A 13,933-nucleotide genomic window follows, 5' to 3' on the forward strand; every position below is an offset into this window, starting at 1 on the left:
TGTTTTTAAACCATCACCATAATCCATCTCCAGAACTTTTTCTCTTCCCAAACTGAAAAATCCATCCTCAAAAAATAACTCCCCATTCCCCTCTCGCTCCAGGCCCTAGAAACTACCATCCTATTTCCTGTCTCTATGAACCTGACTACTGTAGCTATCTCACAGAAGTGGACTCATACAATACGTCCCCTTTTGCAACTGGTTTACTTCACTTAGCCTAATGTCTTCAAGACTCATGCATACCTCAGAATTTCCTTCCTTTTCCTTTCTTTCCTTTTTTTAAAAATAGGCTTTATTTTTTAGAGCAGTTTTAGGTTCATAGAGAAGTTGCACAGAAAGTATATAGTTTCCAGATATTTCCTGCCCCTGCCATACACAACACACAGCTTCCCCTACTATCAACATCTCCTACCAGAGTAGTAACGGTTGTTGTAGTTGATGAATCTATATTCTATAGGTTAACAATCCTATAGGTTAAAAATTATTGGGTCCCAACTGGAGTGTAGGAAGAGCAGAAAGTTAATTAATAATGTTTTTGATTATTTTCTTTCTCTGTACCAGTTCTGTCCTATATAATGCCCACTAGCCACTGGTAGTTATTAAACAGGATGAAATATAAGTTAGTCTGATATGCTGTAAGTGCAAAATAAACACCAGATTTTAAATACTTAGTAAGAAAGCACATAAAGTATCACATTACAAATATTTTGTATTGGAAAATTATTGAAATGATAATTTATTTTCAATTTTTTAAATTATGATAAAATACACATATCTTAACCATTTTCAAGTGTGTACAGTTCAGTGGCATTAAGTCCATTTACGCTGTTGTACAACCATTACCATTATCCATTCATAGAACACTTCATTTTGCAAAATTGAAACTCTGTATCCATTAAACAATAACTCCCCATTCCCCCCTCCCACAAAGCCCTTGGCAATCACCATTCTACTTTCTCTCTCGATGAATTTGACTACTCTAGGTTAAAATGATACCATTTTGGGTTTATTGGGTTAAATAAAATATATTTTTAAAATTTAATTTTGCTTTCTTTTTAGTTTTGTTTTTCTAACGTGGCTATTAGAAAATTTAAAATCTCATGTGTGGCTCACAATATATTTATTTGGAACAGCATTACTTGCCTCATATGGCTATTTAAATTTAAATTAATTAACAGTAAATAAAATTAAAATTTCAATTCCTCATTTGCAGCAGCCAATATTCCTGTACACATGTGGCTAGCTGTTATCATACTGGACAATGCAGATATAGAACATTTTTATCATTACAGTAATTTCTGTTGGACAGTACTGCTCTAGCAAGCCCAACTAAAATGGAAACAACCACAGAAAAACAAGGAAGTCTGAAACATGGTCAGGGCAGTAGAGCAAACAGTTCATGCAGGCAACAAGGGAAAGTGATAATTAACTGACTATGCAAAGACTAAAAAGTATTGTGAAACTTGCAAGTTGCATTTTTTTATTCTAAAACACATGGGCAACAACAGACAGCTTCCCATGTTTTTCCGATGAAATTTTAGATGTTGCCACCAAATGCATAACACACTACTGTGTACTGTCATAAGTCAGCTAAAACACGTGTAAACATATGTCATGTCAGTCATTAAGAAGAAGGGTATAATTACACTTTTAAATGTGGCAAAGCATTTTGAAAGTAGTGTATAATTTTCTAGAGCAGGAACCTCTGTGAACATATGTTTCCCTAAGTGTTTATACAGCCTGACATCTTCAGGTTTGTTCAAATCAAGAGTCCCACTGTGAACAAGCTAGCAGCAGACAAAAGAAGCAATTTTTTTCTTTAGGTGCCATTTCATTGAGAGAACCAGAAAGAAGCAGTGAGGTAGGCAGTCACAGACAGAAAATCAAGACACGAGAGGGTACTACCCAATTACAGCAAGCAGCTGAAAACTTTGTAAGATCTGCTTATATTAGAGGAACAAATGTTTAATGATTGCTTATGAGCAAGATGCTAGCATAACAATACATAGTTAATCCTATAAAAATTGATGCCTTTGCACTTTTTAATTTTTTACAGCTCTGAGGTATTTCTGATACAAAAAAACTACATACTTCTAATACGTACAATTTGATGAGTTTGGATGTATGCATACACCTGTGATACCACCACTGCAATCAAGGTAATAAACACATCCATCACCTCCCAGAGTTTTCTTGTGTCCCTTTGCATTTTTATTGCGTGTGTGGTAAGAACACTCAGCATGAGATCTACCCTCTTAAGATGTTTTTAAGTGCCCAAAACTGTACTGTCTACTATAGGCACCATGTTGTACAGCAGATCTCTAGAACTCATTCATCTTGTATAGCTGTAACTTTATACCCATTGAACAACTTTCAATTTCCCTGCCAGCCCTTGGCAACCACCATTCTATTTTCTGCTTTTATAAGTTTGACTATTGTTAGATACTGCATATAAATGAAATCACGCATTTGTCTTATAAATATTAATGTGCTATATTAATATAGCATATTATTTTATATTAATTTATATAGTATATACACTACTATATAATTATATAATATATAATTATACAATAATATGTAATTATATATGATATATATCTATATCACATTTTCTTTATCTCAGATTCCTCTGAGGATACTAATTATACTTCTTCTAAACCCTCCCTTGGACTAGATTATGAATCATACTTTCTTAAACTTTCAGTTCTTCTTGTATTTTCCATTCAGTCTATTGTTTTTCCTAAAATGCTTGTGATTCTTGATCACATGCTTACCTTTTCATCTAATGCTCTTGCTGTGTGTATATTATTAAGGGTGGCATTTGGCACTCCCTATTTCTTTTACCATTATGGAGAAGATCTGAATAGACATTTTCCAAAGAAGACATAGAGATTGCCAACAGACATATGAAAGGATGCTCAACGTGACTAATTATCAGAGAAATACAAATCAAAACTACAATGAGGTATCACCTCACACCTATCAGAATGGCCATCATCAAAAAGTCTACAAATAACAAATGTTGAAGAGGATGTGGAGAAAAGGGAACCCTTGTATGTTGTTGGTGGGAATGTAAATTGGTACGACCATTATGGAAAACAGTATGAAGGTTCCTCAAAAAACTAAAAATAGAACTATCATATGATTTAGCAATTCCACTCCTCAGTATATATCCAGAAAACACGAAAATATAATACTAATTCAAAAAGATACATGCACCCCAATGTTCACAAAAGCATCATTTACAATAGCCCAGATATGGAAGCAACCCAAGTGTCCATCAACAGACAAATGGATAAAGAAAAAATTATGTTACAAGGGTTATCAAAGACTGCAGATCTGCCAAGTGCTTGGTCTGGCACATATAAGCTGTTTTAACCACATGGTTGGTTTTTGTCTTGTTTTTTTTTAATTTAATTTTTTTTAATACAGCAGGTTCTTACAGTTATCTATTTTATACAACACGTGGTTGTTTTTCATTGTGGTATTATCTGCTCTGTGCATTGGCATAAATGACTACAGGGAATCAGGTCCTGAGAAATGGGAACACTCACTCTATTCGTTGCCTATAGAAGTTGTCTTGAGTTAGGTACACTTGTAGCTACCCTCTACATGTACTGTTCTTCCCCTCTGTTCCCTTGCCATGTAGCAGGAAGACTGCCCCTTTCTGGGTTACTGAGAGAAGAAGAAGGTAAAGGAGAAAGAAAAAGAAAATTCCATTGTAGAAACCAAAAGTTGCATAATACTCTTGAAGAGTTTAGAAACACACTTTCCTTCACAAGCAGTGTTCTCTTAGCCTTATCTATCAGACATTAAGATTTTACTAAGCTATGAATCACATCCAAAAATTTCAAAATACTACTTCAACATTATATGTCCTTTTTTTTTTTGCGGGATGCGGGCATCTCACTGTTGTGGCCTCTCCCGTTGTGGAGCACAGGCTCCGGATGCGCAGGCTCAGTGGCCATGGCTCAAAGGCCCAGCCGCTCCGCGGCATGTGGGATCATCCCGTACTGGGGCACAAACCCGCGTCCCCTGCATTGGCAGGCAGACTCTCAACCACTGCGCCACCAGGGAAGCCCATATGTGTCCTTTTTTTGTTACAGAACAAATGTCTCTCTTCATCTTAAAGAATGATTTCTATAAGCATTCTGGTCAGAAATCTGTGAATTTTGGATGTAACTGGTTTCACAGCTTAGATCACAGTTTACCCTTAGGGAGGTGTATTTGAACCCTAGGAGCATAATTTTGTTGCCTATAACAGTCAAAGAGCCTCCTCAGTTATGCTTGGAGCATCTCCAAGGATATGTCAGTTATTGCAACAAAATGCATCACAATAGGACCTTTAGCAGAGATGAGTATCTGGATTATCTACAACTTCAAGTACATAGGACTATCTTCTGGAATCCCTCCTTTCTTTTCCCTTACATTGTCCTTGGTTGGTATTTTTATGGGGCGGGGGCTGAGCTATTGTCATGGCTATCTAACTGATATTCCCCCAGCTACTCTCCATTTTCTAGGTTAACCTATTTTTATCATACGGGTCTGCACTCAACAACCTTCAGTGGTTTCCCAGTGCCTATACATAAAAACCAAACTCTTTGCCCTGTACTGAAGTGGATGCACTAACCCCTGCTCCCTAAAATACATCTCTTCGCCAGTCACAGCTGACACTCAGCTTATTCCTCTACGTGCTGTAGTGTATTTTCCCTCCTTGCTTTCCTGGCACCATTTATTTGAGTGGAATGCTCTAACATATCCTTCCTATCTTTGGAAATTCTACCCACACTTTCAAGCCTATACCTTCTTCCCTAATCACCTAGGCAGTTATGGTCTCCAGTGATCTTTCTTATTAATTGAGGTGTGACTGACATATAATTAATATAAATAATGATTAAATATTTGTATACATTGCAAAATGATCACCACAAAAATTCTAGTTAACATTCATCACCATACATAGTTACAAAGTCCCTCCCATCCCACTGATCTCTTTTAATATCCTTCTACACAATACTTAATACAAAGAGCTTAAAACAGTGCTTCTTAATGAAATGCTCAATAATGGCCATATTTTATACTTAGTTTCTACTTTTCTCTCTTTATGGTTATGTGTTCTCAAGGGCATGACTGTCTCTAACTCATCTTTGAGCCAGCACAGTACATACCCAGTGCCTACTCATGGTAGTTCCTCAACAAAGATTTGTTCAGCAACGTAAATAGTGCCATTTGCTACTCACTGGCAATTGCTTCTAGATTTTCTTCAATGGAACAAATTGAAAGATATTTACCAGAGAGCTACCTGTTCATCGAATACATAGATAGATATGACATTGCTGTTGGCAACTAAGATTGTCCTTTGGTACCAATTCATTATATTGGCTGAGTCAAAATAACCCCTTTTTTTTTTTTGGCTCTGTTATTTATATCTTATTTAACTTTTGATTTCTTTAGTATCAACTATGTTCTCTTTGTATTCTCGTCTCATTCCTTGTATTTGATGCCACTATGTTTTTCCCCAAGAATGGCCTTGGCTCCTCCTAACTAGAAGTTGGCGGAACAGCTTTTTTTTTGTCATATTTCCCTTAGTCCCAACACTCTACATCCTCTCAAATCCCTCAATCCTTGTTTTCCCAGTGAATTAACAAACTTGGGAGAGCCTTACCTTTCCATATCTCTCAAGGAGGGATACCCCAGCTTTGTTTATTTCCTAGAACTATCAGGGGAAACAAATGAATCAACATCTAAGAAAATGTACAAACTCTAAATTCAGAGTTATACCAATCCAGGGTATTATTTTAAAATTATGCTATTAAACATATTCCTTGGTGACATATCTTCTGCAGCACCTAACAATGCAGGCTATCCTTAGCAAGAAACACATATAAAAAGAAATGTAATTTTTTATCTTGCAATGAAATTCTCTGTTTAGTTTTGTCTCCTTTGTATGGGCAGACCTAGGCTGCCCATTAGTCAAGGCAGTAATGACAATTACAGAAACTGAGAAAAAAAATGGGATTAGATTAATAGGAGAAAGCTTAAACCTCTGAAGGAAAAACTCTGAAAGTGTACGTGAAAATCCCTTTTACTGGGTCACCATTTCTCAAAGAAGGGCCTGTTGAAAATAAGAAATTCACAGCTGTCCTGCTGACATGGAGAGAAAGAAACCTTCAAACTAAACCTTGAAGAAATGATTTTTAAAGTAGTAGAGTTGAGGCTTGACCCAGTAATAGATTTTGAAAGGGTGTTTGGTATCTCTGTGGTAAGTCGGGTTGTCCAACAGACAAGGCTCCACACCTGAATACAACCAGGCTAGAGGCACCTTAATAGTGATATTGATTGACTATAAACAAAGACAGGAAAAAGTAACCAGGATAGCAGAGAAAAATGTATTTGGGGGAAAAAGGTTATTATCCTCCTTCAGGATGACTAATACCAGAGCCATAGAAATTCATTTTACAACAAATATTTTTTGAGATCCTACAACATGCCAGGCACTGGATAAAAGACACATTTCTAACCCTCAAGGCATTTTCAGGCTTGTTTATGTGTTTTAGGGAGGTTGGTGGAAGGAGGGAAGAATCCATGGCTTATACACAAAAATCAAACCTGCCACTTTAGCATTATCAGTAACCCACACTCTACTGAATTGCTCTGAAAAAAAAACCAAGAAAAAACTTTGCCACACAGAATGTCTCTCATTTTGTTTCTGTCACAAAATAGCTGGGTAATTTAGAGCAGTCACTTCATTTTCCTGAGTCTTAATTTCTTCTTGGCCAAATACAGGGGGCAATAGGGGGATGAAAAAGACAGTCAACAAAAGCTATTTCTAACTCTCCTTCTAATTCTAGAGTTTAAATTTGGTTGGCAATTGATATGCATCTGAAGGTTAGGATGTGATCTCTAATGATCTCCGTGAACAGAATACAAGCTCTCACTCCTTGTAAGAAACAATTTGTAGCAAACCTGTTGGTGGACCTATTGAGGACAGGTGGGGATTTTGCCGCAGGGCCATTTCCGTGTCATCAGCACACCTACCACTGGTTTCAGGCTTCCCGTCTCTGAGACAGGCAGAAGCAGCTCAGGATCAGCCAGGGGGAATCGTGGTGCCGAGTGAAGCCCTTTTCCTTTGCTCCCCTTGAAGGATGAAGACTTTCCAAAGACTAGGATTTAATTGATTATTTTGGAGTCATCCAAGGTGGAGTAACTCTACAGAACAGGATACTTACTGGTGGCTGAGGTTTCTTTTGATCCGTGTATAGGATTACCTTCCAGCCCTTGCAATGGTCTTTGGTCAATCTGCTAAAGCTAGACTAGCACCCCTTGTGCTCCCAAGCAGCACAAGGGGTGAACCGCAGCAATAAAAGTAGGGAAAACCCAAAAAACCTAGTTGGGTGGGACCACTGTCTTTAAAAGGCACCCTTGTACATCACAGGTATTTAGGACTTCACAGTCACTCCAATTTAAAAATGTTTAAGCACTTAATGTGAGGCAAGTAGCGTTCTAGGGCTGAAGTGATGGGCAGGAAAAAAAAGACAATTTGATCTTGCCACCTAAAGGGTGAGAGAGGCAGTACACACATGTGAAATCCAATTAAAAAAATAACCTTTGATAGCAGCAAGTACTATGACAAATCACAGCTCCACACGTGACTCTGGCTTTGACTGTGGCAATGGCTTCTACGCGAGCTTCAACCACCTTCCTACAAGCACAGCTTGCTGGTGTCTCTCCTTGGGCCTGGTGCCTGCTCTAGAGCTCCTCGGCATGGCTGCCCCTGGTAGCCTGCCAGGCACTCGCTCACAGAATTGCCACCCTGAACAATGGGTGAGGGATGATAAATGTGCTTCCTATTTCATCTCCATAGGGGAAAGTTCTGAGCTGCATTTCATTAGGTACCTCAAGAGCTTTGACCAAATTGAGAAGTGCATTCTCATATGTGCTTTCCTTCCCTGTTTCACTCTCCTGTCCCTCACTCCTGCTTCCTGAGGTCATTCCCGAATAAACTGCCTTCATGCAAGCTTCTGTCTCATGTTCTGCTTTAAGATGATAGCTCGGCTACTGTATTATACAAAATACTTGTGCTTCTTTTCTGCAGCTCTGTCTACTGGTGAACTCCTTTGAGTAGAGCAGAATATACTTGGGGTAGGGGTGGTATAGGGTGGGGGGTCGGGTGGAAGAGAGGGGAGGTGTGGTGAGGGGTTGGAGGGAGAGATTTGAGGATTGTGCTGCAAGAATGAAATTTCTTTGAAGTCAAGTGGTATATGTTAAAAATTCATGTGAATTTTGCCCTCTTCACAATATTTCCATGTATGTTTTAATGTAAAAATATTAACTTTACAACATCTCCATAATAACTAAAGTCCTGCAACAGCTTATTGGTTGGCCTCGCTGTTTCCAGCATTGCCACAGCCAAACCGTGCTTCATAACACCCTAAAGCACAAATTTGATCAAGTCATTCCTTGGCTTACAACTTTGAAAGGGACAGACCATTTGATGAAGTCCTAATGGAGTTCAAACTCCTTAACATGATTTATAAGGTCTTGCATAATTTGGCCCATGCTTCCCTCCCCAGCCATTTGCTATCCTCTCCTTGACATTTATCATCCAGCCATAATGAATTTCATTTAATCCCTTAAGCTCTCCATGCTCTCTTGCCTCCAGGCATTTGCTCATTCTGTTAAATCAGTCTGTAGTCCTCCCCAATGCTCTTCAACCTGCCCTTCCACCAGTTCTTCATTCCTCAGCTTCCTCCTAGAAAAAAGAGTCACCATCTTTGTTTGAGTTAGATGCTTTCCCTGCACTCCTGTTACATCCTAATCTTCCCCATCACAGCTCATGTTTCACCCTTTTGTTCTTGCCTATTAGTCTGGATCTCCCATGGAACAGAAGCCTAGAGCAAAGGTCACTTCATTTGTCCCGTTGCCTAGTGCCTTGCACAGTCCTGGGAACAAAGCTAATGACTGTCAAGATAGGGTCCTTAGAGTCACTGAGTTCAAATATTGCTCTTTATACCTGCTAGCTGTAGGACTGGGCAACTCTTATAAGCTCTTTTAGTCTTAATTTCTTCATCTGTAAATTGTGGAAAACAATAATACCCTGATTATAGGATCATTAAGAATAAATGAGATAATTCATGCAATTTTGTACAATGACCCACAGAAAGCAGTTAAATGACAGCTACTATTATTCTAATAATAATAATTACTATAATTATCAAGTATTCAATATATAAGTGTGAAATTACTGAATGAATGCAAAATAAAAGAGAAATATTTCATACCTTTCTCATTTGTTAATGAGCAATTTAGTTTTCATTGTCTATCGATTTCTTAGAAAACACAGTGCAAGAAGAAGCTAATAAAGCATGTAAGAGTCAGCATCCAGGAAGTATTCCTTCACTGCTCCATTGTCACAAATGCACATACACATGTGGATGTAACTGGCATTAGTTTTTTCAGCCTTTTTATTACTAGGTAATTAGGAAAACAAAGAAGGGTGTGGTCAGCTAAATAATGCTCTGCTCCCCCAAAACTTCCATGTCCTAATCCCTGGAATCTCTGACTACGTTATCTTACATGGTAAAAGGGACTTTACAGACGCGATTAAATTAGAAATCTTGAAATGAGGAGATTATCCTGTATTACAGCATTCCCCAATCTTTTTGGCCTCTTTCCATAGACTGGGCGGGTGAGGAGGTGGGGGCGTGGGGGGGGGATGGTTTCGGGATGACACAGGTGCATTACATTTATTGTGCACTTTATTTCTATTATTATTACATTGTAATATATAATGCAATAATTATACAACTCACCATAATGCATAATCAGTGGGATCCCTGAGCCTGTCTTCAGTTGCCACTCACTGATAGGGTTTTGATATGAGTCTGCAAGCAACTGATTTATTATGGTCTCTGTGCAGTCAAACCTCTCTGCTAATGATAATCTGTATTTGCAGCCGCTCCCCAAGGCTAGCGTCACCACCTCAGCTCCACCTTAGATCACCAGGCATTAGATTCTCATAAGGAGCACACAACCTAGATCACAGTAGGGTTCGTGCTCCTATGAGCACGAGAACCTAATGCCACCGCTGATCTGACAGGAGGCAGAGCTCAGGCGGTAATGTGAGCAATGGGGAGCGGCTGTCAATACAGATGGAGCTTCACTTGCTTGCCCGCCACTCACCTCCTGCTGTGCGGCCCGGTTCCTAATGGGCCATGGACCAGTACCGGTCCATGGCCCAGGGGTTGGGGAGCCCTGCTGTATTACATAGGTGGGTGCAATATAATCACAAGGATCTGTTTAAGAGTCAGGCAGGAGGATCAAAGTCACGGAGAGAAGGTGATGTGATGACAGAAGCAGAGGGCAAAAAATTCACAAGAATGTGGGGCCAGAAGCTGGAAGAGGCAAGGAATAGATTCTCCCTTGGAGTCTCCAGAAGGAATCAGTGCTGCTGACACCTTGATTTTACCTCCGTAAGATTTATTTTAGATTCTGAACACCAGAACTCTAAGAGAACAAATGTGTATTGTTTTAATCTACTAACATTGTGGTGATTTGTTGTAGTAGCAACTGGAAGCAAATACAGATTTGAGATATACAGTATATTGACTACAAAGTGGTCTAGCACAGTATTTTTGGACTTCTGAGGATAGAGAGATTGACAAGCATAAATTTATACTGAAGGGATAATCTCTTATTATGTAAAGAGAACAGAAGACACTCTGGAAATATAATTCCATCTTTTGCTGGCTAAATAAATCAGTGGGAAGTGTTAGCCTTTTCTTATTCTAAACTCCAATATACATTTACATATAGTTGGATCTGTAATCATGCTGTTTTAAATATTGTGGCTTTAAAATATATTTTATTATAATGGTAGAACTAGTCTTAAATCATTATCTTTCTTCCAAAAGTTTCCAGCTATTGTACATTTATGCTTCCAGGTTAATTTGTAAATATTCTTACCATCTTAAAATAATAGTATTTTAATTTTCTTTTGGTTTTATTTGACTTTGGAGGATTTTTAGGAAGTATAAGCATCTCAATTATATTGAGTCTTTTATTAACAAATAAAGTATATTTATACATTTATCCATTTTTTTTCTCCCAGCCACTGACGTCCTTCCTAGATTTCCCCCTGCTGTCCTTCCCTTTCCCAGATTACTACTATTAGTCACATGTGGATATTTTGAAAGCCCACATATGCCCAATGTTATATTAAGTAGCTCTGTAGAGGTCTCAGAAGCATAAATTCTTGACAAACCTAACAAAGGTAGTTGTGAATTTTACTCAATTTCTTATAAGGCTTACAAACTTTTCTTTTAAAACCATGTGGAAACACTGATTCATATTATTTATGTCATCAAATTTGCATGTGCATGGTATGATAAAAATAACTAGTGAAATCATGACTCATCAGGAATTAGGCAGTAAATTTTTCTGTGTAGCAAGCTGTCTGGAAAGTGGAAAGGTTACCTCAATGGCGCTCAAAATTTTTTGGCACTTAACACACACATACCATACTCCCTTCAGCCATGTTTTAGTACATACAGTAACTGTGAACAACACATACTCAAAATTTTTGAGTTGTCTTCTTCTATTTAAAATGGATTTATGCTCATTGTGTGAAATGCTGAAAATAAGAAGGGAGGAAACATGAGAATCCCACTAATGAATAATTTTTCCTCTGTGTGCCTCAACAGAGCATTATCTTTTCTTCAAAATGGGTCTGCATATTTAACATTTGATTTATTTTCTAGGTATTTTCCTGTTGTTCTTATCAACAGTAAGATTTTCTTCTATTGTCATTGCTATAGACTGAAATGTGTGTGTCCTCCCAAAATTCATATGTTGAAGTGCTACCTTCCAAGGTGATGGTGCTGGGGGTGGGGCCTTTGGGAGGTGATTAAGTTATGAGGGTGGGGCCCTCATGGATGAGATTAGTGCTCTTGAAAAAGAGATCCCAGAGAGCTCTCTCTGTTCCTTCTACCATGTGAACACACAGTAAGAAGACAGCCACTGGCTATGAATTAGGAAGCTGTTTCTCATCAGACACCAAATCTGCTGGCTCCCTGATCTTGGACTTCCCAGCCTCCAGAACTGTTAGAAACAAATTTCTGTTGTTTATAAGCCACCCAGTCTATGGCATGCTGTTATAGCTCCCCAAATGGACTAAGTTACATTGTCTTTTTCTGAGCTCTCCCAGTTTTCTTTTCATCTCATTTTGTTGTCAGAGGAGCTCATGTTTGATCTCTTCCTTTTCTACTTCAGTCTACTCGCAGAGTCTGTTCTTTTTCATTTTCATGACAAATGCATTTGTTTGTCCATAATTTTCTTTTGCTTTCTGGGATAAATATTCTGCTAGAGTAAATTCCTCATTTTTCTCTTGTCTGCTGTATTCCTTTCTTTTTTGTCTTTTTTATTTCTAAGGAAATTTTGTCCTCAGTGCTTTCTTCCATTAAAAAAGTAAGCTTATTCACTGATGATGGATTCAATTCTGAGCATTCTAATAACTCTCTTGATAGTGTATGGTTTTCCTCTTGACCCTCCCCTTAGGTTTCATGCTCCATTGCTATCCTTCCTTTAGAACAAATTTAAGAGATGGCCTGGGCCTTTTTTCCCCCCAAATCTCTTAAGAACAGGAAGGTAGGTCAGAATAGCAGATCCTGGCAGCTAGAACTGGTAAAACAGATTCCCTCCCCCCCCACCAGAAGAATAACTTAGTATAAAAACCCTTGTTCTGTGAGATCAGATTTTGGAAGGCATGTGGAGGTTTATTTTAACAGTTCCAACTACTGAGGCTATCGATATGCACACACCATTAGTGGGATCACGTTACCAACCCAAGCAATTACAGAAGACCCTTGGCTCCTGGCTATTACCACATATCCACTTATTGACAAAGTAATGATATTTTCAACTTTTATTAAAGATTTGTTTTTTCACCTGACCTACATTGTTTTTTCTCAAAAAATGTATTTGTGTTTACCACATATATGAAATTGAGTGAAGAACACAAAATTCTGTTGAGATGCAGACGCTGTGTGATAGCTGCTTTCACTAGTAAAGTGACTTTTATACAAACTAACATCTCTGTCTATGCCAATTTAATTTCTTGCCACAGCAAAATTATCAGTTACTCTAGATCATGGACCTTGAGTATTCTACAAGGATAATCAAAGTTGTGAATCTGAATGCTGAAGTTCTACTATATTCACTGTAAATTTCCAGACTTTAAAACTGCATAAGCAGGTAAGGTGTTTCAATGATAAGCCCTGTAATGAAGCAGTTCAGACCATTTTGTAGATAGAAAAGAGTTCTGAAAGCAAATTGTATCATTTAAGGTAAAAAATCATCAGGCATGCAGAGATAGCTATCATATAAATATAACTTAACCCTTCTGAGAAGCTTCTGGTCATAAAATAGACACCCCCCCTTTTTTTCATATAATTGTGTGGAAAGTATCTGAAATATGGTTTAAGAGTCCAAAGACTAAATAGAAATGGAGAAAGACAAGATGGGGGAAATTAGAAAAGACTTGAACTATGCAAATTTTTTTATGTTGGTACTTAAGTTTTCCTTTTCACAGGCCCAAGGAAACCACTCTTTCCTGACACCTCATCCACTCAGATTTACACATAGAACTAAAATAGGCTGGCAGAGAGTGCAAAGGTCATTGAAGGACAAAGCCTCCGGACTTCGGCTTACAGCACAGGACCACTACTTAACTGGTTTTCTGTGTCACTAACGAGTTTTGAAATCCCACACCTAAAGGAAATAGAAGGATTCCAAAAGGAAGCTTTCCTTTGTTTCCCTTGGAAATGATACTCCACTTATTTAAGAAGCTCCTGAAGTAGATATGTGAGCAAAGTTACTACAAAGAAATCGTCAATGGGATAGGACCGGCAGACATTCAGTAATGACCTTTGAG

The sequence above is a fragment of the Leucopleurus acutus genome (assembly GCF_964270905.1).
Source record: "Leucopleurus acutus genome assembly, chromosome: 7".
Lineage (NCBI taxonomy): Eukaryota > Metazoa > Chordata > Mammalia > Artiodactyla > Delphinidae > Leucopleurus > Leucopleurus acutus.